The sequence below is a fragment of the Coregonus lavaretus genome (genome assembly GCF_964263955.1).
Source record: "Coregonus lavaretus genome assembly, chromosome: 8".
In the NCBI taxonomy this organism is placed as follows: Eukaryota; Metazoa; Chordata; class Actinopteri; order Salmoniformes; family Salmonidae; genus Coregonus; species Coregonus lavaretus.
This window is the reverse complement of record NC_139995.1, coordinates 58,575,220-58,580,494: the sequence shown is the minus strand read 5'-3', so window position 1 is coordinate 58,580,494 and position 5,275 is coordinate 58,575,220. Positions and strand designations below refer to the sequence as shown.

Below are 5,275 nucleotides of genomic sequence, written 5' to 3'. Positions count from 1 at the left end.
GTACACTTAGCCTACTCGCACTATCTGCAAGCTGTTGGCTAGAGTGCACGTGCCAAGACCAGAGTAGGTTTATTTGCCATTTAACGCAACAGTTTTTGACAAAACTATTGGTAGAGTTGAAAATGCGATGGAAACATAATAATATCATGTACACGGGGGCGGCAGGTAGCTTAGTGGTTAAGCGCGTTGTGCCAGTAACCGAAAGGTCGCTGGTTCTAATCCCTGAGCCGACTAGGTGAAAAATATGTCAATGTGCCCTTGAGCAAGGCACTTAACCCTAATTGCTCCTGTAAATCGCTCTGGATAAGAGCGTCTGCTAAGTGACTAAATTTTCTGATCATTTAAACATCTGATCTCAATAAATTTTTCTGTTGCCAAAACTGGAATATGTTACGAACACAGTGCACTACATTTTAGAGAATTTACGTTTTTGCCAAAGTTGTGAAAAAAATTGCGAGGTGAAATTGAATTTGTGCGCTTCACAGAGGAGGCGTTCCCTAAAAGAAATATGCAAATATATGCTACAACGGGCCAATAGGATCTCCTTGCTTGGCTTCATTAACTACCACTATAAACGACACAGATGAACGTTCTTGGGTTAGTTATAAATGTCTTTGCTCTACAGTTGACCAATCACCGATGAAGGTTTGCCTACAGAAAAAAAAAAATTGTATTGTCCACGAACAGACGAAAAAAAAAAAAAACACTTTGCCGAACGAAGACCGTCACAAAATGTCGTCATAATATATGCTGTTCGGATCTGTTTTGGATGGGAAGCGTTGCCGTTATTAGATGGGGAGAGAGAGAGAGGGACACACATATATTGTTGGCTAAACTGAGGGACCCGAATGAGCTATTTAGTGCTAAACCAAGGGTTAACGACAGTGCCTGTAGTGAGTGAACTCGTTGCTAACTAGCTAGCTGGTTAACGTGTGTTTAGTCAGACGTTTAGCTAGCTAGCCGATAGCTAGCTAACGCGTTAGCTACGGTTACATAATACCACCTCAGGTTGCAAGCACATTCTAGCTAGCTAGCCATGTTGACTTGTAGCGAACATCAACTGCACATATTTAAGTCAACGTTAGCTTGCTAGTCTAGCTACGTTAGCTAGCTAAAATGCAGCCACACGGGCTATAAGTTAGCTGCTAACGCGTTAGCTAGTTAAGGTTATTTTGGTCCAGGCACAGTAGGCAGGGGCTGTCCTGTTTGCCCTCCGAATTGGGATTTCACCAATTTGCTTTCATCTGTCAAGCTGAGGATTCACAAACCCGGTAAGTAAACAACGTTAGCTAACGTTGGTATAATGTGTAATGTTAGCTTAGTTGTAAAACTAGTTAGCGAGCATTGTCAAAATGTTTTTTTTAGCTACCTATCTAGCCAAATATTTGTATATCTAGCTGAGCTAAAGGAAGCTATATTTATTGGATTAGCATAGTTAGCGTACATATGTTGGTGGGCTAACTGGCTAGCTAACGTCATATAGTCCTCGCACAATGTCATCAGCTAACGTTACAATCTGGATCTTTGCCAGGGTTGGTTGTTGATACTGCAATTACTGTGATATAAACATGAACGTTATAACGTTTGCGATAGCCATCCATCTGTGATGGAACCTTTTTTGTTGTTGAAAAACAGCCACCATTTGTGTTACGGCCAGTAAATAACTGCTCACACTCAAAAGCCTCGATCATGCAATGAAAACATGTTAAGTCCATAAGTCACCTGTGACAATCTACGGTCATAATGTAACACTCAGGTGGGAGAGGAAGACAAGAATTCACCTGCCTCATATTTTCACATATGAAGGATTTGTATTGTGCAAAATAAGGCTCAATGGATATTTACTACATATAGGCCTATCATATATTAATTAAAGAGCTTATCCTTCCCATTTTCTGTCCATGTATTTAAGCCTCTGAAGATGTGGTAAGGGGATATTCGTTCTCGAAAACCCTTCTCCGTATGTAGTGTTTTCAGCGGTTACATTCGCCCACATTTGGCTCCGTGTGAACTACAATTTCGACGCTGTGTTTTAACGTTTAGAGCAGTTTTGCACAGATCCACACAAGCTGTGTGTCTCCAGTTGTTGAACTACACTTCCTCCCCAGTTACGCTAACACACAGGTGTTTGGAGCACGCTTGATAACTAATTAGCACAGGTGGCCGCGTCTGTCTTCCGTAAACAAGGGATGTAACGTGGAGATATGGCCGTGTGGGAACACTAACCCTATAAAGGTGTGTAGTAATTTAACCTTTTGTTTTTTTAAAAGATACGTTACTTATGTTTCCAAGCGATGCATGTTAATGTTTAGAGCAAGCGTCGGGGCTCTTAACAAAACTCACCCGGTCAGAAGACACTATTATCAGTAGGCGCTTAAGCAGTTAGCATCTATGAAATGGGGGATATCAGTTGAATTATTTCTGTGTTCACATATTACGAAAAAGAGTGGAGGAAATCCAGCCGTGGCTTTTGAAAAGCCAGTTGGTCATGTCCACAGTGTATCTGTACTAAAATATCATCTGGGTGTCATACCGTGGCCTGTCACACTGGGAAGTCCTTTTGCTGCCTGCCTCCCTGCCGGGCTGTGCCCCATCAATTAGCGTGTGTAACCTGTTGAATGTGTCTCCGTGCCAAATGTTATTCTTTCCACATGCAGAGTCCCTATATGTTCCCTCTAGAGGTCACCCACCTAACCCGTGTCTCTGGCTCCTGTGTGCTGGCTGACCTCCCTGGTGTACTGAAGTTGTGATGGGGTTGTTTTGAATAGCATTGTTTAGCCATTATAGACATAGCCGTTGGAGAAGGATATCGCTGAAGGCTTAGGGGCCTAACCCATTATGATTATGAGGTTGGGGTCTTGGTGAGGGGAAAAGGCCTCAGTATTGTACTGTTTTAACTGTTTGGTCTCTGTCACTCTGCACAGCTCTTTCTTCAAAAGCGTGATCCCTTATAGAGAAATCACACGCCACTGGCGAAACTACATTTATGCTGGTAGAGAGACAACAATTGCATAAAAAAACACTCGGTCAGCAATAGCAATCGACTTTTGCGGACTTGCATGTTGAAAGTGACAACATCATGTCTGTGAGTGTGAGAAGATCTTGATTTAGCATTTTTGTTGTTGTTGATAAAGCTATTTTAACATGCTTACCCAGCAGTTAGCCTACATGCCCATTCAATAGGCCTACCTCCTCCCAGCCATTACAGAACATGCTCATTCAAAACCTCCACCTCTAGTCTAAATATAAAATATTTGTTGAAATTCTGTTTTTATTTGGGGCAAAACAAGGTTCAGACAAACATGACGTTTTATCGATACGTCTCTCTCACACCAATCCATAGTTAAGTTCTCCATAAGCAAGTCTAGTCATGCAACAGCCCTCAGGGCCGCGCCTCATAGCCAGGTTCAGTGAGTCTCAGGATTTCAGTGAGTTTCAGGGATTCAGCAAGTCTCAGGATTTCAGCGAGTCTCAGGAATTCAGTGTCATAGAGATCAAAGGTCTTAATAATTCTGCATTTCCCAATGATTTTTTCTCTCCATTCTTTTTAAAACAGTAACTATTAACACTTGAAAATAGGGATTTTATTACAGTACAATGTTTTTTCCACTTTGACCATTAAACAAAATCAGATCTTGTCCATTTGGACAATCTCTATGAATACATTTTTCTGTAGTCTCAGAGAAAAGGTCAGCCTCTCCATCACATAGGATCTTATGCTTCACATCTATCCAATCATCTGCCTCGGGTGCCTTTTGATTCTAACCATTTTTAGGTCTTTCTTACTTGCTGTTAGGAGTATGCCAATCAAGCGTTTGTCTAAAGCGTCCCTGAGATCAAATGTAATGTTCCCTGAATACAGGACCTCACCTCTGCATGGGAGATCAACCTTAAATATGTCTTCCATTCGTCTATGCCAGTATGAGACTTGCGCAGGACATTCCCAAAATAAGTGGTAATGGTTTGCCTCATTGGACCCACATAATCTCCAACACCCCGTTCCACTACTTTGATGTCTTTCTGCAGAGGAGTGATAAAGAACCCCATAATATTTTTCAATCAAAATTCCCCAATGAGCTTGTTCATTTCCAAAGTGATTGGCATAAGGTTTCCCACTCCTACATAGAAATGAACATGTTCTCATCCCTTTCCTATTTCTCCTTTACGTACAGTGCCTTCAGAAAGTATTCACACCCCTTGAATTTTTCCACATTTTGTTGCCTGAATTTAAAATAGATAAAAAATTGGATTTCTTTTGTCACTGGCCTACACACAATAGCCCATAATGTCAAAGTGGAATCATGTATTTCAAATCTTTTTTTAATTGTATTTATTTATTTTTTACAAATGAATACAAAATAAAAGCTGAAATGTCTTGAGTCAATAAGTATTTAACCCCTTTGTTATGGCAAGCCTAAATAAGTTCAGGAGTAAACATTTGCTTAATAAGTCACATAAGTTGCATGGACTCATCACTCTGTGTGAAATAATAGTATTTAACCTCTTAAGGATCGGACCCTTTTTTTCAATTTTTGCCTAAAATGACATACCCAAATCTAACTGCCTGTAGCTCAGGACCTGAAGCAAGGATATGCATATTATTGATGACATTTGAAAGGAAACACTTTGAAGTTTGTGGAAATGTGAAATTAACGTAGGAGAATATAACACATTAGATCTGGTAAAAGATAATACAAACTAAAAAAACATGCATTTTCTATTATTATTTTTTTTGTTCCATCATCTTTGAAATGCAGGAGACAGGCCACGATATAACATTGCAGTTTAGGTGCAATTTAGATTAAGTTTCAGATTGATCCAGGGAAGCATTGCAATACTGGACTATTTTGTATCAAGTCTGCCCAAATGTGCCGAATTGGTCAATTGCTACATGTTGAAGTGCATAACATTTACATTTACGTCATTTAGCAGACGCTCTTATCCAGAGCGACTTACAAATTGGTGTATTCACCTTATAGCCAGTGGGATAACCACTTTACACATTTTTTTTTTTCTTCTTTGGGGTGGGGTAGAAGGATTACTTTATCCTATCCCAGGTATTCCTTAAAGAGGTGGGGTTTCAAATACCTATAGATAACATAACTATAGATAACATACAAAAATGATATGGTAATACAAAATGTAAGTTTGCACACTCCCAGGAATGTCATACATGATGGATCATTAGCTTATACACTAACTTTCACACATCTAGATGGCCGGGCGGGGTGGGTGTGGAGCCAGAGACAGCAGTGGGTTCAAACTGAGGATGGAT

General features: G+C 40.2%; 1 protein-coding gene across 1 annotated transcript in view; it reads left to right on the top strand.

Annotated features, from left to right (window-relative positions):
• Positions 1–712: 712 nt before the first annotated feature.
• LOC311134184 (uncharacterized protein) overlaps positions 713–5,275 on the top strand; it is a 96,195-nt gene continuing 91,632 nt past the window's right edge. Inside the window, exon 1 of the mRNA XM_084167797.1 lies at positions 713–1,271. The gene's annotated coding sequence lies outside the window, so the exon portion shown is untranslated. The remainder of the gene's footprint in view (positions 1,272–5,275) is intronic.